General features: G+C 35.0%; 1 long non-coding RNA gene and 1 pseudogene across 1 annotated transcript; one reads left to right on the forward strand and one right to left on the reverse strand.

The window, feature by feature from the left end:
- Window positions 1-3,860: 3,860 nt before the first annotated feature.
- On the reverse strand, window positions 3,861-4,394 carry LOC100683520 (annotated as a pseudogene).
- A 4,956-nt stretch (window positions 4,395-9,350) lies between these two features.
- On the forward strand, window positions 9,351-19,519 carry LOC111098712. The gene is made up of 4 exons (XR_005369242.1): window positions 9,351-9,487; window positions 15,748-15,845; window positions 18,842-18,974; window positions 19,455-19,519. It is a non-coding gene; the product is annotated as an uncharacterized LOC111098712 (long non-coding RNA).
- The last annotated feature ends 1,219 nt before the right edge of the window (window positions 19,520-20,738 follow it).

The raw sequence follows: 20,738 nt of genomic DNA on the forward strand, positions 1-20,738 counted from the left end.
TTAAAGAATGAACCAAAAGCAGAGTTGAGTCATTAGGGTAATAATCTATTTCAATTACCTGAATTAACCTTATTCAAAGCTCACTTCCAAAGGGCAGATTGTTGTTTTACATAAACAAATGCACTTATTTATAAACAGTAATTGTTTAAATACTTTATAATTAATCAAGATTAATATAGAAAGAATATAAAGCATTTTGACTTTGCTCTGGTTATGTATTAAATAATATATTATTTGTTTTTTTATGAGAGTATCACTCACCTACGCAACTGCATCTGATTTTCGCTTATTTCATTCTGTCTTAAAATGTGCTTAGCAATAACAAAGGTGTCTACGGTGTAATAGAAATCTTTGTGGGGAGCATTAGATTCATAGGTCTATCTAAGAAACAGTGAAGGAATTGGGACGAAATTCATAGTAGGGGGAGGGGAATAAATGGTTCTATTTGTAAAGAGGAGGGGCACAGAACACTGTACAACAATTCTCCCTGAAACATCTGAAAATTGATCTCGGTTTGAGCTGAAGTCCTCACCAGCCTCACCTCAACAAAGTGCCCAAATGACTTTTTAAAAGGGTACAGCTCAAACCGGGGGAGAATGAGGGAAAGGGCAGGTTTGAAACTTACAGTGTTTCTATAATCAATACTCTGCTCCTGAACAAAAGTGTAAAGAGGCGCACAAATGTACTAAACCGCATTTCAAAAATGACATCGTAATTGCTGGCACTGCCCAGCCTACCCTGGCCTCAGCATTGCCAGGTTTTAAATTTATTTCAAACTGTTCTTCCCAAGTCTGCCTAATTTTTTTTTTGTCCAAATAGCAGCAACTTGCAGTTAGTGAACAAAGCTTCAGGATTTTTTTTTACTTACAGCTAAATTTAACTTTACCCATCCAATAAAAAAGAAATAAGGGAGCCTTTATTATCTCCCTGGATTTCTGGGTATGATACCACATCATAGAGAAGTGGTTATTAGAGACAATGGCCTACCAAGGTGAAGTTTGTAATAAAGCCTATTATGTGGTTTCACCATTGACACTAATGGAATGTAACAGTGATTTAGAATGATTTAATGGTTCCCAGGTTGTGCTCTAATAGTGCTCTTTATATTATGATGTATATCACAAAACCTAATGTGGCTGTTGTGATATATTGACAGTATTCATGCTGTTTCATTTTTTTAGGGGAATTTAAAAAACTGTCAAAGAGGAAAATTAATAGGCTGCAACTGCTTTATTTTCAAGGGTTCTGTTTTTTAAATGTATGTGCATAAATTTCCATTTGGTGCCACTCTTAGGCTAATAAATTCATTTGCATTTTTATTCTGAGATAATAAAGAAGTGTGCATGTGTGTGTACACTTATGCGTGTGTATGTATGCACTGTATAGCTATACATAAGTATTTGTGTTTGAAATTCAACTTGGAGAAGACTCACTGTCATTTTATAATAAGTTTACAAAATGGTTCCATTAGATTAAAAGGCACCTGAAGGAACATTACGGAAGAAATCATAGTTTTTTTTACCAAAGATAAATTTTTCTAGTTTGAATTGTGAAGTAAAAGACTACAGATTTAGTACTAGCTCATTAAAAACAAAAACAAAAACAAAAACTCCTGAGTAGCTGTCATGTAAGCTCTTAGATTTCTGTGTTAAAGAATAGATTTGAAAGAGCAAGAGAGACATCATTATGTTCTTATAGCTTGTGTGTATCAGGGCAATGCTTGATCTTTTAAGTATCGCGGCATATTGTGAACTTAGAAAGTAGACAACACTGCAAATTTTAAGCCTATTGTTTGTTGAAAGCTGTAGAACTAGAGGGCTGTAGATAAAGGGGAAAGAGGGAAGTTTTCAAGAGCCTCCACATTTCACCTCTCAAACATCTGATCCTATTTTTTTTAATTTTTTAAGATTATTTATTCATTTCAGAGTGATAGAAAGTGAGAGTGAAGGGAGAAGGAGGAGTAGAGGGAGACGGAAAGAGAGAATCTCAAGCTGACTTGGCGCTGAGTATGGAGCCTGACATGACACTCCTGTCTCATGACCCTGAGATCATGACCCGAGCTGAAATCAAGAGTAGAACGCTTAACCAACTGAGTCACCCAGGTGCCCCTAAATGAAATTTTTTTAAGTAAACTCTACGACCAATGTGGGACTCAAACTCATGACCCTGAGATCAAGAGTAGCATGCTCTACCAGCTGAGCCAGCCAGCTGTCCCTATTTGAGCCTACTTTTCAATAATCTGATCAATTTGTTTTCTTTCTTTGAACTGTATTACTTCCCCCTTTCCCAGGTAGCAATCGTTTCTTAAGAAATCTAAAAAGACTTTCTATAAATCCTACTTATGAAATTAAATTTATGAAATTATCTCTTCTTTCCAGCCAACAGCAATTTTCATGTTTCTGATCCTCCCCCCCCCTTTTTTTACAGGCTCCTTAAACTTACAACATTGCATATATTTCAACATTTAAATAGAAGCCCATTTTTTCAAAAGCAATTTTCTACTACTTTCTCATAAAAATATAAAAAGACAACATTCATAGTTTTACAAACCCGTATTTAGCCCAAATAAAGATTTTTCTACAAATGATACCTCTTTCCAAAAAGCTTAAAAGACATCACAGAATGTCATACGAAACTAAATAATTTCACCACAGAAGAGTATTTTACTTTTAAGAAACATTGTGCAATATTTCTTTTTAATCTTTCATGCTACACTTCAACAGTGTATATGCTATGTAAACACACCAGATTAGTCCAAGTCATTCATATTTATGCAGTAGAATGTCATATATGACCAGCTGCCATATAAACTCATACCACAACTGCAAAAATGGTAAAAGGCAATGCTTATGAAAGCTTAGAAAAACTTAATAAAAGGCAACCAACATTGCCCTAATTCTCTGTTATAATTACCTTTGTACCTATTTTTTCCTCTCTTATCTTTACAGCGTAACAACACACAAATCCTTTTCCTTAAGTTAGGCTATTAAATAACTCTTTTCTAATACACAGAATTTATCAAAGGCACCAAGATTAGACTCCTAAGTAGTTTCAGAATTTGGGTTCCTTTTTAGGTTCTTCTGATTGATTTTTCTCAGAAAAAGAACAACTTTACAGGATACCTGGGTGGCTCATTCAGTTAAGCATTTGACTCCTGATCTCAGCTCAAGTCTTGATTACAGGATTGTGAGTTCAAGCCCAGCACTGGGCTTGAATAAAAAAAAAAAAAAAAAAAAAAAAAAGAGTAACTCTAAGAGCCAGAAGAAAATGGATGATATAACACAATAACTTGACATTTGTACCATCCAAAAAGTACGAATATAATAACAGGTTCCTTGAGTTTTTCATTTAGGACAAGAAGAATAACTTTCCGAACATAAATATAAAAATAGGGCACAGTTATTAAGAGGGACACTCCTAATTTTATAGTAACAATGTACTAAATCTTATATAATAACATACAGCCAAAAGCATTAGAAATTCACTGCCAGATATTCTGATGCATTATCCTGAAAATACGTCTGGTACATAGCACTAACATATAACAAAGGATGGCATTTATCTCACAGGGAGAAAAGAGAAGTCTCATCCCCAAAACAGATTTACTGGATTCAGCTTTGATTAAGTTTTAGAGATATATATTAAAGATAAAAAAGAAAACCAATATTTACTCTTAAAATAAAAAAAGTCTTATATATAATCCATTAATACTCTTTATGCTCTTCTGATGTAAAACATTTAGAAACTTTTGAACTCCAGCAATTTCGACTGGTCACCCTATATGGCCTTAATGTAGTCTAAATCCCCTTTCGAGAGTCACATTAGTGTTTTGAGTCCAGCAGTACAAGAGAGATGGCATTCTATTTCTTTTTCTTCTTCTTTGGTGGTTCATCCTCAGAGCTGCTCTCTGTGCTGGTGCTGGTGCTGCTGCTCCTGGAAGAGCTGGAATCTGAGTCTGAATCAGAGGAGGAGGAAGAGGTTGTGGAGGAGGATGAAGATGAGGAACTGGAGGAGCTTTCATCAGTGGGGTGGTGTCGCTGTCCTCTGAGGAGGAGGATGGAGAGGTTTCTTCACTTTTCTGATGAAGAACCACTGGCTGAACTGTCGCTGCTACTGCTGCTGGAACTGGTTACACTCTTAGACCTTTTTCTCTTGGTCTTCCTTTCTACATTAGTTTCTCTGATGCTTTGTTGCAGTAATAATAATAATCTGTTTCCTTTTTCTTTTAAAGCTTTCTTTAGTTCTGCTGTCCTTGAAGGCCTATGCAGGTATTTTCTTTTTCCGGTGCATTCATAAGTCCAGTGTCTAAATTCCAAGCATTTCTGACATCTTACATGCTGTTCATTTGCTTCAGCTTGTCTCTGAGCTATGAGCCGATGCATGGGAGTTGCCATCTTAGCGTGGCCTGATCCCCTTTTATAGTCAGTTCATATCTAAGTCAGTCATTTGCTGTCGGATAAGTATATTTTAAGTAAACACATGATAAGCACTCTTCATATACTTTCTAGTTATTTGGCTAATTAATATGATTCCATACAACTTCACTCAACTTCACCACTACCCAAGCAGGCCATGTCTTCTTATGCAAGAGGAGGCACCATATTTTATTGGGTGGGTATGAGGCCTTTCAGATATTGGATTACTTCAACAAAAAAAAAATAACAAACTGATCACAAGAGCTTTTTTTTTCTTTTTTAAAATATTTTATTTATTCATTCATGAGAGACAAAAAAAAAAAAAAAGGCAGAGGTAGAAGCAGGCTCCCCCTGGAGCAGGGAGCCTGATGCAGGGCTTGATCTCAGGACCCTGGAGCCAAAGGCAGATGCTTACCCAACTGAGCCATTCAGGCACCCCAAGAGCATTTTTCTTAAAGGAAATATACTTCCAAACTCTACAGTTATTTTATTACAAACTTGTAAAACACAGAAAAAAATATAATTTTTAAATCTTACGGTACTTAGTTTTCCTTACATTACTATTACCATTGTATCTTAAATGTCAATCATAGATATATTTGTATACATATATAACTTTTACCTTGATCCCTCCCTCCACCTGCATAATGACCGCCGGCGATGCATACATCATATGCACATGGGTATATGTGTGCCTGTGCACACAGGTTGACTTCTGGTGAGTCAGAAACATTAACTATAGGAGAAACATGTATTTTCATTTAATACATACAGGACAACATATTTATACACTTATGTGTGTTAACTTCAGGGAATTTTTAAATGACAATCTTCACAAGTATATGACATTTAATAATGAGCTAGTTACTAAATTAAGCTTATCTAAAACTTCTCATTTGAAATCTAATAGTTAATTGGTCATCTTAAGCTCTCTTTGCCAAAGTCGGCAAATAAAGAAAAAGTAAATAGAAGATGGAAGACAAGGGGCGCCCAGGTGGCTCAGTCAGTTAGGCATCTGCCTTCATCTCACGTTATGATCTAAGGGTCCTGGGATTGAGTCCCACATCAGGCTCCCTGCTCAGCAGGGCATCGGCTTCTCCCTCTGCCCCTGCCCCCTCTCGTGCTCTCACTTTCTCTCAAATAAACTAAATCTTAATTTAAAAAAAAAGAAAAGAAAAAGGAAGACAAAAGTATGAATAAACAAAAGTCTGGCAATTTTCTCAAAAATAAGTGTATAATATAAATTTAATAATTACATGAATTTTGGTGAGAAGGCAAAAAAAATGATAACATAGTTCATCCAGAAAAGTTTGTGTAAAAAAATTTAGGAATATTTTGAAAGAAAAAAAACTACTATAAAAATACATTAAAAAGCAAATTTAACTATAGCAGCTCATAACTAGCCCTGGAATAAACAGAAAGATTTAATGAAGTAGAGAGCCCAGAAATAAGTTCAAGGACACAATGAAATTTAGTGAATGACAAAGGTGGCAACTGAAATCTGTAGAGAATAGATGTTTTTACTGAGAAATGGTATTTGGACAACTAGCCAGCAATTTGGGGGAAAAAAAGGAATAAAAAGGGTTGAAGCAATTTTTACTTCAAAATAAATACCCAGTAATCAAAGATTTCATCGCAAAAATTAAAACTGTAAGTGATCTAAAAGAGAGCATTCAGCTAATTAAAAACATAATAATTTGTAGTGATCTGAGTATAGAAGGCCATCACACTTTAGACAAAACCCTAAAACCACAAAGATAAAAAGACTGATAAGTTTGACCACATAAAATGGAAAAACTTTTGTGTAGCCAAAAAAAGTACAAACCAAATCAAAGAGTAAAATAGAGGAAATATTTGACACAGACAAAAAGCTTAGTAAATATATAAGAATTTTTAGAAATCAGTAGTATGTTCAACCCAAGAGAAAGAAAATGATCATAGGACAGGAGTAATATATAGCACAAAAAAAGGGCAAAAATGGTAAAACAACACAGAACTATGCTGAAAGTGAGACACAACAAAAGAAATGCATCACAATAATAATGTGATTTTTCCCCCTACTCATATGTTTGACAATTTCCAATGCTGTCAAAGGTGTGAGGAAACTTGCATTCTGTATCAATGATATAACTGTAATTTTTTTATAACTGTAATTTTTAAGGCGACTTGTGAAATCTACCAGTAATACCCAACAAACATGAAAATACGTTTATCTGCATTAGCAATCATGGAAATACAAATTAAAACAGCAAGATTCTGTTTTTTTTTTTTAAGATTTTATTTATTTATTCATGAGAGACACAGAGAGAGAGGGGTGGGGGCAGAGACACAGGCAGAGGGAGAAGCAGGCTCCATCCAGGGAGTCCGACATGGGACTCGATCCCAGGACTCCAGGATCAGGCCCTGGGCTGAAGCGGCGCTAAACCACTGAGCCACCCAGGCTGCCCAAGATTCTGTTATATGCACCAAAGAATGGCTAAAATTAGTAAGACATTTAATACCAACTATTAGTAAGATATATAACAGCAGGGATTTTCTTATACTGTCAGTTGGGAAATAAATTGGTACAACCCATTTCGAAAATTGGTATCATCTTCTTTAATAAATATATGCGTAATTTATGACCCAGCTCAACTAATTATACATACAACCAAAAAAACTTGCATATGTTCACTGTGTTGAGACCATCATTTGTAATATTCCCTTAATGGAAACCCAATTATTCATCTGTCACAGTATGGATTATTCAGGTGGTATTCACAAAGTGAGTAGTATAGAACAATGAAAATGAATCAAGGACTGATATACAGAACTTCAATGAAGAATTTGTCAAGTATCATGTTAAGTGAAAGAAGCCAGATAGGAAAGTGATTCCATGTATATAGAGACCAAACAAAATTTAAGTTAGAAGTCAGAATAGTGGAGAGGAAGGAAAAAGAAGGGAAAAAAAGGTTGGAGTAGCGATTGGCTATGGTCCAAAGGATGCTTCTAGATTGCTATTTCATATTTCCTGACCTGCCCAGTAGTCACTCATTTGTGATTATTCTTTGAGCTTTGTTTTATGCAAATGATCTGAATGTGTACGATATTTAACCATAAAAAGTTTATAAAACAAGAAAGAGTAGGTTAAAGAAAAAAGAATAAAGAGATACCAGTATAATTTTTAATACTCAAGAAAACTGCAGGTTGTCATAATAATAATAACAGCTCCAAAGCCAGTAATTTAAAAATAGAAATGCAAACACAGATTCAACTGGATGGTAGGTTAATCATCCATTGATTTTAACTTGTTGATACAACTCTACCATTAAATATAGAATTATAAAAATCCAGATAATTAACCTTTTTTAAAATTAACTTTTTATACATACGAGTTTTCTGCCTTCTTACCCTCATTTTAATGAAGAATATTGAAGAAATTCTGATGGATATAAACAGACTAAACATCTTTATGGCTAATAGGCTTAATGACTCTTCACAGCTGTATACCTTGGTGGGATTATCTTCACTCTGGGAGTTGTTCTGGGTGGTAATCCCTGATGAAAATTCCAGGCCGGAAGAGAATGAAGATATTCTGTATACTCAGTTAACCAATGCAGTACTTATCAAATTCCTAGCATATTCTGATTACAGTAAGAAATAAGACATAGTTTTTGATCTCATGGCCTTAGAGATCAATTTAATAGAAGATGAGCCCACATAAAGATCACTTTGTTTACACCATACCAGACGGTTGACCTTTGGAATCTTACCTTTCCTTAAAATGAAAAATGGGATTTCAATTTGGAAGAGCATCAAGTGGCTTTTCTCACAGGGGGTCATCATAGCCTCATGGCTCCTGTAATGGAAAAGATGCAGTCTTGCTGGGAGAGGATGGGTCTCTGAGCCAGAAAGAACTTGTTTCAAATAGGGTATTGGCTTTCCTGAATCTCAAAGACAGCTTAACAAATGAAAATGAGTGTTGCACAATTCTGTGTCCATTAATTGGAGTTATACGGACGGACTGGCTAGCTCGAGGTGCTTAATAAACTTTAGTTACCTTCTCCCCTTTCAACTGTGTGCTATAGTTATTTGTCTAGTGTCTCACCTCCCATATTGGTCTGTAAGCTTTCTGAAATTAGGGATCACATCTTATTCTTCTTTATACCCCTTACAGAGCTTGGCATAATGCCATGTGCAGAGCTGAAATTCCATATTTGCTGAAGGAATGAAATTTTTTCAACCACATATTGACTATGAGAAATGAAGATAAGATATGTGCCCTTAATTCTGTTGAAGCTAAAGGAGAACTTACTCAATTAACCCAAACCGAATGATGCTTTACTCACATTCATTCTACAGAAAACTAAATATATATTTAACAATTGTCGTTAGGAACATGAAGTTATTATACAAAGAGTGAAAAGTGACTCACTGAATTTCCTAAGGAGATGGTAGGGAAAAATAAGTTTCAACTCATTCAAGAAGCTTTTAATACAATGTGTGGCTATAAAGACTGATTTTTTTTTTGTTCTGCTTGTAGAATCAAGTTATTCCTTTATAATCATAATGCTTTTTGTAGATACACATGATGGTAAATTTTGGAATTTTGTATAAAATATACCCTCACCAGAAATAGCTTAGCTATTTGATGCCGGGATGTGAAAGGAATAGACAAATTAATGCCGAGGTCCTTTGAAGCCCTATGATTCTCTGACCTATTTGGTTTTCCCTTCTAGTTCACCTGTTAGGAAAGCTTTGAAAACTTTAAACAGATAATTAGACAACTACAGAAAGAACTCTAAAGCTGTCCAACCATTCCTCTTATTCTACAATGGTACATCATAATGAAGAGTATCAATGTTCTAGGTGACAAAGGTCACTTATATATATAAGATAGGTAATAATCATACCATTATGTGCTAATAGCACACCATATCCCATCCTACTGTATTTGAACTTTCCATGAAAACAATAGCCTGTGGTGAAACAGCTTGTCATGGATACTAATGAAAAATTGCCCGAGACATCCTGATGCGTTTCCTCCTGCATTCATTCTGCCCTTAAGGTCTGGGAATTCACTGAACACAAAAGTAAGATTTTCCTATCTCTTCTATTTTGGCAAGAACTGTACACAAATTCAGAATACTTCAAATGGAAACGTAGATAACACAGGCTGAGTGGTTTTTAAAACACAATTATACACCGATTAATCGTTTTTGAGTGCTGAATGACTGGAGGAGATTTTGATGGACAGGGAAAGTCATTTGTTTTTGAGACCAAAGTTGTTTCAAACTTATGAGCAAATAGATGTTCCTCTTTGTTTCTAGGTTTGTATAGCATCTTCCCTGTGGAGAATTGCAGAGTCCTACAGATCAGAAATTGGCAAAATGCCTCCCCTATGTAACCTTAATGTCCTCTAAAAATAATAATGCATTATCATCACTAGAGCTTTCTCTTTCCAAAGAGAAGTAGGTTTGAAAAAGTAAGTGGGGGAATGACTAAGAAATACGAAGATTCTTTGTGAGATAATAAAATACAATTTGAATGATTATTATTCCATTTTGATTCTTCAACTTTGGGTCAATTTCCGGTGCCTCAATTAGCAAAATCAAAATAACAAAAAATGGCAATTTCCTGCACTCTTTCTTAGGTGTGTTTTTTTTTTTTTTCATTTGCTGCCTGTAGCAATAATTATATTTTCCAAATGCAAAACACCTCATTTAAAATGGAAGCTTCCCAGAAGTTTGCCAACTCTTCTGTCTCAAAAGTAGCAGAAACAAGTAAATCTTTTTTTTTCTGACATCTTCCCGTTAAAAATCCATTTGGCACATGCACTGAATGTGAATCAGCCACTGTGTAAATAAATTTCTGTCAATACTCTTTTTAAACCCTTTTTTATTGTAAAATATTTTGCCCATTGGGAGTAAAAGAAAGGGTGTACAAGAGATTACCAACGCACACTTCTAATTTATACCTTGCACAATAGCCTTTAAGCCACAGTTGAACATGAATATATATACATATACATATACACACATGCACACACACACACATATACACATACTAGCTGGAAACAATTCATCAAGTAAGTTACCCCCTTTCCTTTCAAATCCACTTGTATTACTAAAAGGTTGAGTAAAGACCTCTGGGGAACAAGGGCAATTTTTGACATGGGTCTCAACAGATTAAACTATGCAGGGACAATATAGAATACATTGGAGCAATAACATTATCACATCATAGGCTGATTGAGAGGCATTTCCTTGCATTTCTGTCCTTTTACCATAAGCCAATAGTAGCCACAGGCATTTGACTGGAGAGCCTGGAGGATTGACAGGCCTGGCAGTCATTACACGCTGGATTGAATACTAGATTACTCCAAAGTGGCTGAGGGTCAGGGATCAGTGTGTTCCCTTTTGGCACTAAATGACTTTAATATCCTTACTGTATTAGTCAATTACTTTAAAGCTGCTGCTCTCTGAGCTCTCTCTGCCCCCCTGCAGTTTACTATGGACATTTGAATTGCTCCCATACTTAACCCCCACATCTGCTTTTAGCTGTCAAAAGAACAGTGCTATCAGTGGAGCTATTGACAATATGAAAAGAACTGAGATACTTGCTGGAAGTGTCAAGAGGCTCTTTCTTTTGGCTGCTTAGTTTAAAAAAATAAAAAACTAAATAACTCAGTTATAAAGGTGGTCCTCAGAGAAAAGGAATTCAGCATCTTTTAATCTATTGGTATGTAAAGTAACCAATAGGAAAAAATGGTGGAGTTAACTTTTTTTTTTTTTTACCACTTACTTCCATAAACTATGCATCATCCGAGTTTTTAATTTTTGTGAACACACACTTTGAATACAATTGTGAAAGAGTGTGCACCTGAGTGAGAACCTATATCAAAGTCTTATTTTACTTCACAATGGTTCCAGCAATAGTGGAGAATTATACTGCACTTCTCAATTTATTGGTGCAACACAGTGAAGAATTTTCTATCACAGCCACTGAACTTTAAAAGGTCTGGTGTGGCTTGGTGTTAAACCAACATGTCTAGATTAAATATGGACTAAGCTGATTTGAAATTTAAAACTACTTGAAAGTCATGCCTTCAGTGCTTCAGAAAAAGTGATGTGATTCCCACACAAGAGCACATCTGTTGAGCGGGCCCTGACTCTGCGCGCGTGTATGTGTGTGTGTGTGTGTGTGTGTAGAAAGTCTGCCTGCATGTGAATGTCTGTGAGAGCACATATAAGTCACAGAGCTGGAATGATACAAAGGACATCACAGAAAATTGCTGAAAGATTCTTAAGAGCTATTTCATAAAGAAATTTAAGAATGAAACAGAAACTTAAAAAGATTAACACATTGCCATTAGCTCCTTTATACCAAAATCTGGGAAAACCACTAATTCCCTACATATAGGGCCTCCTTTCAGTAAGATCTAATGATCTGATCAAAAAGTACTCCTTAACTATTTGGCTGAGTTTCCAATATTGACTTGGACTTTAGTGTATGCTAGATTATACACAGATAGAAGCACTTATTCACAACAACAACAACAAAAAAAGGCAAAAGCTTATTTTCCTAAAATAATGGCTGAATTAACAAACACAAAGGGCACTTTTTTCACGTGTATCCAAACATTTGAATCTGTACGCTGTGATTTCAGAGACCATCCACCTCTTACTTAGAAAGAATTCTTCTCAGACATGAAAACATACCATAAAACATGATGTCAGCAGAAACATGACAGACCAACCCAAGGCAAAAATGATAAAGAAATTGCAAGTTTAGACTGTGTCAAGTTCATTAGAAACAAAGTTTTTCCCATCAGTGGCATTCTTAAGATAACATAAAAGGGAGATAGCATGAAATTATAAGATTTGGGAACTGATCCATATTACTGATCCATATTATTTACTAAATATAAAGATTTTAACTTAACTGTTGAAAATGATTATTGACCTAATCCTAAAGATTTAAAATATACCTTTAAACTCTCAAATACTACAAAGGTTTCCAAATCTTATAATTTCGAGTCATTTGCCCCTTGATTAAAATGTAATATTTTCACTAGTCTAGCTTTTAGGAGCATCGATCTTATAAGTAAACATGGAATAAGCTACATATACTTGAGTCTTTAAAAGCTGATTACGACTCCGATCACAGCAAAGCAGACAGACCAGAAGACAATAATATGTATTTCTTTTCAGTGGACATCTACTAAAAATATAAAGATTTGCCTTGGGAAATGAATTTCATGATTTTGCTCATTTAAAATTTAGTCAGCAAAGGACCTTTAAAAACTTAATACCTCTTGGCAATCATGGGTCATTAGCACTTTCCATTCATTTATATTTTGTTGTGTTTTGGGAATTGAGTATTCTGGGGAAGAAAGGTAGCCTGACAAGAAAGTGATTGAGTCAGCCCCCTTGATAGTTGGGATGACAGAAGGTGAAGAACTGTAGCTGCAGCTGACAACTTCTTTAATATGAATCACTTATAAATATTTACAATTCATAATTCAACAATAACTCTATGGGTAGCACATAAACAGAAGCATGTGATGGTTTGTTGGGAATCCTGATCACTACTGTTTTGAAAAGAGTATCTTTCGATTAGGAAATGATTTTAATCAATTCATTTGGAAAAGTCGGTTCTTTCGTGGGTCTCATCATTATTTCTAATAGATACCTTCCCCTTGCAGTTTACCTATCACATTCTATTTTTGAAAGACACATAATTTGCATGACCAAAGATTAACTTCCTCTTCCAGTCTGTCAAGATGTTTAGGTGGATACATTTAAATTATATTTCCACTAGAATACCTTACAAAGTAAATTAAGTACTTTTTTATTTTTTGCAATACTATACACTAGCTACCTTTTAAACCTAAGAATGACAATCACTGCAAAATCTGCAAAGTAAAATACTGTGAATTGTCTACGGAACACAAAAATCTACAATAATCTGTCAGTGTTGCATCTAATTTTCATTTGCACAGACTTCATTATTGTTTCCCTGATGTGACAGGGAGGGTTTAAATGACCAATGGGGGTGGATACTCCTTTCTTTCTGACCTGGTGAGTAATGAGGTAGACAACCCCCTAACTCATTATGCCTTCAATTGTGGAGTGGGAGTGCAGTTAACTTTCATAGCATAGAAAAAGGTACATATCATTCATGACAATGAAATATAAAACATGTGAAATTATAATCTATGTATCTTAACATCTTTACTCAGTAATTACACAGAAAATTAACTAACAACCAGGACCTTTAAGAGTTTCCTCTCTATCATAGCACAAAATACGAATATTTTATATTCACACGTGTATACATCATTCAGTACTTTCTGATTTTATTTTTTTGTACTTTCTGATTTTCGAAAGAATATTATAATTTCTGAAACAAAAGGTACACTAGTTTTAAAAATAGCCTCCCTCTAAGTAGTGAGAAAAGTTTACTTCGAAGGTAGCATAAATAAGGCTGAGAAAGCTTTTTAAAAATGTGGTCTTTTTTTTATTAACTATTTCTGAATCCTTCCTGCTTTTCTTATGAAAATGACATATACACATATGTGTGCACACATGTACATGTTTAGTGATTCTGCTATAAAGAAACTGAGAGTTTATAGGAAGTATCAGAATCATTTAAAATGTCTATTTCCCTCTGAATTTGTACCATGCATCAATAATAAAAAGACTACAGAATCTACTTGTCATGTATCATACTTCAGTATGTAAACAATTTACTGACTGGCTTTGCATGAGAGTAGGGATCATAATTTTCAGTCTGAAAATGACATATACAAATAAAGGAACTAAAGCATGGAAAGTAACATATTTTGGTCTTGTGACTAATGGTAACCTGGTGCTATTGAATTACTGAACTGTGTCTGAGAACTAATGAGAAAATTTTCCCAGGGGAATCTTTATCCAGTGCACTTGGAGAGCACCTCAGGGACCTATTCTGAGTCTGTCACCTTCCCCGTCTCATTGACACTCCACTTCTTTACCACCATTACACTGTGCAACCATTTCACTTCACACCTCACGATTAGAATATTAAAAGGAGAGAATACTATACGACTTGTTCCAGATAGCAGAGTTGTTTTTGACACTTAGAATAGAAATTGTCACCAGAATATCACAAAGACATGAGAGTCTCCAACTGAGTAGAACATTCTAAAGCTTAAAGCTATTTTATTTTACAGCTAATGAAAACTTTCAAGAAATCTCTTAATGGCACATAATTCATTTACTCAGAGTTATTTAAGGGCTGCATAATTTTAACCACAAAGAATAATTGTACTTTTACCGTCACAAAAAAATGATTCTGCTATAGAATTTAGCTTGGGTCATTATTACATTGGTCTTTTGTTGGTTATTGTTTCATTTGACTTTATGGATACCTTGCAAGGTAGAAGGTATGCTCCTAGACTGAGGGTGGCATTCTTGTATTGGGTGGTGGTTAAGATTAGCACTGTTACCCACAGAAGTCTTACTATGGTCAACAGGATAGTGTTATTACTCCTAGAACTAAGAGTGACGGACTTAATGGGATACTCCTACTTTCTGACACAAAGGGGATAAAGGAGGAGGAAAGATAGGACCATTTAAGAATATCTCCCACTATTCAGAGCTACACATATATTTGTTTTAACAATAAATTATTAATTAGGGAATTCTCTTCTGAAAGATGAGAGCTATTTTTTAAAACAGAGGTAAAATCACTTCCACCAAAAAGACAAAATTAATACTAATATGGTGTATTTTGCCTTTCAAAAAACATGATGACTTGCCTCTGTGGCTTTACTATATTCCTGTAGAAGAGTAAGCATCATTATTTCCATCTCTGAGGTCAGGCTATTCAATCAAGAGCATCACACATCCATGCAAAAGACCCTCCCATGCACATTTTGGGTTGGAATTTATTAGTTCTGCCAATGACCTTAGCAGTTATCTGTGTATTTTGCTAAATATAATTTGCATAATAAATAAAATCCCCTTATTAATATTACTGCTATACTTGCTTTTACCCCAAATTATCCAACCTGCACTCTTTTTAGGGAATGGTCAAATTCATATGCTTACATGGCCAAATCTAAACAAATACTACTAGAGATAAGATTCTACAGAATGACAAACTTCCTTCTATTCTCCTTCCGTAACACTAAGCCTCTTTTTTCTATAGCTTAAGATGTTTCATTACTGGAACTTGTTTGGAATAGAAATAAGTATAGTCCTGGTTTGGTCATTCAGGTTTACACTGTGAATGTGCATGCTGGAATTTGATACTTTAAAATCTTTCATTCCTGAATTGACCTAATATATTGTTCCTCCCATTTCAGAATCTTATTTTGCAGAACACAGGGAGATTAACGTAAATTCTGAAGTTCCCTGGTTTCCTTCGGGACACACCCAGAAAGATTTATCACCTTGACAAACGGTACTGAAAACATTTTAGTTTAGGGGACAGTAGAAAGTTTAAATGCTTCAAATTCATTTGTAATGGAGCATTTTGTATGACACTATCCATGGGGAACTATCCATTCTTCTAAAAGATTGATTTATTATTATTAATTTGAGAGAGAGTGCAGGCAGCGTGGGGGCAGGAGCAGTGGGAGAGGGAGAGAGAATCATAAGCAGACTCTGTACTGAGCACAGAACCCAATGTGGGGCTCGATCTCACAACCTGAGCTGAAACCAAGAGTTGAACACTTAACTGACTACCACCTAGGCACCCCTAGAGAACTCTCCATTTTGAGGGAAGACTTATGAAAAAATGTATATAAGTTTATCAGGCCAGTAGGTAAGTCCAGGAAAAGGATGAACTGGACTGGACTCAGCACCCTGGTGGCATTTATGCTTTCAGGGTTCACCGAGCATATGCTTTTGCTATGTCTGATCTACTTCACATCATGAGGTGATCTTATCCCTCTGTCTCAGGGGCCTTTCTTTCCATTGCATAAAGACACATAGGAGCTAAATTGTGGCTCTTTCCTACACTCCAATTCTGAAAATATTATTCTTTTGATATATAATGTAGGTCTGTTACCATGTCTGCTAATTTAACACGATAGAATCAAAAGAAAAGGACCAAAAAAGCTCTCATTTCTGGTTTAATATCTGTATTTAAATACTCAGGTATTAAAATGGTATTTGCCGGCAAGTTGACTACAGAATGCCTTTTCCACATAGTATCTTAGCTTAAGTAGATGAAACCTTGTGACTCTTGAGTGGTAATGATTCAAAATATAATTCACATGAGGGAGTTAAACACACACTTATAATAAGCCTACATGAGCCGCCCATTACAAGGGTTTCCTTCATTTTCTATGCAAGAGTCACAAACTAACTTCAAACTTTTGTCCCAGAGATGAAATCAAAAGTCCACCTCACATACATGAAAAGGGCATCTCTACAGATTCAAATCAAGACTCGATTATTCAAGAGCAGCTTATTTGGCTCCTGGCTAAGTCAAAGTTTGCTACTTCTGGGCATGTTTGACTATAGGGAACTCGCCCTCATTTTTATCCCTTAGCCTGTTCTGAAGTATGTGAAAAACACACAACTTCATTTTTACTCATGTGGTTTTGAATGGGCTCTTATTTGACTCATCTTCTTTAGAAGTGGGGAAAAAAAAAATAAGAAAGCTTTTACATGTGCAGGGATTTGGGGATTTAGTCTCTTTCTTCTCTTTTCCATTTCTTCTTCCCCTTGACAGAGTTTCTGGTCTTCAGGCATTTGTAAGGTCTCTGCTTCATTCTTTCAAACCAATCTCTGATATACGGGTGGAGAGATGGGGGATACAAAAAGCAGGAAATGGATTCCTATCCACAGGACAACTTAGAACCTTGGGGATTGCATGTCACCACCCCAGCTACAAGGGTCTCAACACAGCTTAGGCCAGCATTCCAGGGAATGAGTCCTTCTAGATGCCACTCACTGAGGTATACAACCCTATCCTGGCACACTGTTCTACACTGCATACACTATTAAAAACCTACTTATTTTCCTCTTTAACTTGTTGCATCTGAACCACCTCCAGGACATTTGCAATCTAAGTTTTTAATTTTAGTACTAAACTAGCCATGCAAATAAGACCTTTTTGGGGAAATAACAAATAAAAAGAGATGTACTCCTCTTACCAAAGATCTAGATGTCAGAGGAACTACTCTCTTAAAAGGGAACAGAGAGTAAGAAAAGTCCAGTGCTATAGCACTTGCTAGTGAAATTAGGAAGACTGAAAAATGGTCTCTTCAAAGGATAAAATGTGCCAGTAGAAAAGGTGTGTGAGAACTTTAAAAACACTTTTGACTTGTGATTGAATTCATGCAAAAAGAGCCAATTTGAACTTCATTTATCAATCAGTTTGATTCATAGTAAGATAATATTACAAAATAGAGGGTCATGCTTTTCATTGCTAAAGTTTTCTACATTAGTACATTTGGTACTTTATTTTCAGTGTCAAAGAACTGAGCTGACAGTTTGAATCAGAGTCAATTTATTTCAGCAAATATTATAAATTGATACCTGGTTTATATTTCTGTTGTTTTGATAATCCATGGCTGAACTGATTTCCCCACACTATACTCCTATAACTTTAAAGTGTCATTTGAGAACAGAGGGATTTTATTTTCTCATGATCTTATGCAGTTGAAGAAAAAATTCTTTGAGGTGTTTTTGGAGAGATTTCTTTTTGGCTATGTCTATATGGTGTCCAAATAAACAGTGAAAAGTTGAAAAGTTCAGTCAATTCCCTGTGTTATTGGCTTTGTAGACACCAAATAAGAGTTCAACTCAAAACAATATACTAACGTTTTCAATTAAAGTAACCTGTCAATTTAGCCCAATTAGTCAAAACCTTTGTGCACATTGTTTAAGTCTTTTGCTACTCAAAGACCGTAGCAAATTTACACATAGTTAGAGCCTCTGAACTTTATAAATATAAGTTCAGTACTGCATAGGCCTCAGTCTAGTGTTTTTCCCTCTTTGATTTTCTTAGGAGTTTTCTCCATAAAATCCAAATACAAAAATGAAAAGTAATTGGAATTTTTTCTCTACTTGTTTTCCATGGAAGTCTAGATTTGGGGCTCTTTTCTCTACACAAATCACTAAACATCTAAGAGCTAAATGCTGAGAAATGTAGGTAAATGAGAGACAATCTCTGCTTTCAAGAAGCTTTACATTAGTAGGGGGAGACTGCCTCCAACTGACTTGATAACAAATACCATGCTAAAGGAAATTAATTCAAACAGAGGTACAAGCGACATTTTGAGAAAAGTACAAAAACAATGAGGAAAGAGTTTATGGGAGAATAAGCACTAGTGCCCAGATTTAAGAGATGATTTTTAAAATTCTGAGGAAGAGCATTCAGAATAAAGGAACAAGATGAGTAAAATATTAACTTATCTGATCAAATGAGTTTCTGTTCTCTTGTAGATTGTGTGGAAATTTCAGAACCTTGAAGAGGACGATGCATAAAATGATTATATCTGAAACTATTTACCATAGGCTCTGAAACAAAATATTTTATAATCTTTTTTTTTACCAAATTCCAAAATTAAAACTATCGGTGAGTGACCAGTCAATTTAATTTCACTTTTAGGTAATAGTAAAGTATTTGCATGTTATAAACCACTGACTGGAAAGTCAAATTTATCTGAGTCACATCATAGTGAAAAAAAAATTTAAGAAATTTCTAAAAATTTTAAAGAAAAATTTCAAGAAATGTTTAGAAATTTTAAAGTTTATTGAAATTTTTAAAATTTCAAGAAAAATCAAGAAATTTCTAGCTACAGAAAAATGTGTTAAAACTTAAGGGTTTTATATCTAAAGAGAAGAAAGAAAAGTATTATCCCACCAAATATAGGTATAGATGCATTACCCATTATTCTTTTTGACAGTAAAGATTAGAAAATGGATTTTCCATGACTAAGGACTTTAGGGAGGAATCATTAAATGTTCTCAGTTACTGTACCCAGTGTTTTCCAATTCTGTGGCTCTGTTGGTGTTCTGGGACCATTTTGCCGGACACACTGAAACCACACTTCAGCAAAGCAATGGCACAGTGCTTCCTGGATTCAGTCTACCTTCTGGGATTCAAGGAGGAGAATGAAGGCAAGTAATTTAAATCTTGGAACATTAGCTAGTTGTGAAGTCTTTGTTGATATGATTCTGGGCACGTAGTCATAGATGGAAATGAAACAGAATCCCTCTCAAAAAGTCCATCAAAGCATTTCTTTCATCTGTGTGTGTTGCTTGTTGAGGAGAAGTTTCCAACCACAACGATCATACTACATATACTCTCTGCCAAATTATTTTGAGTAAGTAGCATCCAGCTCATGGGACTCAATGCTAAATTAACAGTGAAGTTTCTCATATTCATCATAATTGCTCTTAGGTTTCAAGCTGGCATTCTTTGGAATCCTTGATGAGTCAGAGGGCTCCAGTGATGGGGTTCCAAAATACGTTGTAGAAATATCACATTTTCCCAAGGGAGAGGGTACAAGCTTTCCATCTGATTTGGTGATCCTGTTGTATAGTAAGACTGGAAGACAGTGCTATACCAGATATACTGGGTTGAGAATACCCGGTGGAGAATACTAGAAGTTTGTATGTGCTATCATTTTTCCATTTTTACCCTTATTTTGTGGATATAATTTTTTGATAATGATTTACTTGAGAGCTTGGGTATTCACATACAACAAATTTAAATCTGACTTTTTGAGATCTCTTTCTTAAAATACATTTGACCATATACCTTAAGGAACTTCTCACTTGCCCCTTTCCACATGCTCCAATCTCCAGCCATGGTTCTTCTCTCCGTATTTTCTTCTTTGCTTTTTCACATCTTTTTCAATCTTTCTTCTTCTTCTTCTTTTTTTAATCAACACTGTCATAGTCCCAAACATAGAATTTAAAACAATTTTGTGTTTTGCTCTCCTGATCTAGGTAATGACTACGTAAGAACTTTTCATTCCTTTTCAAATGGGCCCTCCTAACTCATTTCCTATTAAGATACTCTTTAAATGTTTTGGTGATTTCCCCAGAAATGAATTGTAAAAAATCATGTATCACCTTGGAAATGTTTGTTTTCATCTGAAACTTTTCATAATTTTCATAAGCTTAAGCAGTTGTAAATATTATAATTTTAGAATATTCTAAACATGACAGTTTAAGTAGAGTTTAAATCAATTTAAATTTAGAATAAATAACTGATGTTAAAAGTACACTGAGAAGCACGTTGGGAATGGTGGAAAAAATGAATTCTAAAAATCTACTCCTCCATAGAAGGAATGAAAACACTGGCAAAAATAATTAAAGTAAAATTTTTCAG

The sequence above is a fragment of the Canis lupus genome, chromosome 14 (genome assembly GCF_011100685.1).
Source record: "Canis lupus familiaris isolate Mischka breed German Shepherd chromosome 14, alternate assembly UU_Cfam_GSD_1.0, whole genome shotgun sequence".
NCBI lineage: Eukaryota > Metazoa > Chordata > Mammalia > Carnivora > Canidae > Canis > Canis lupus.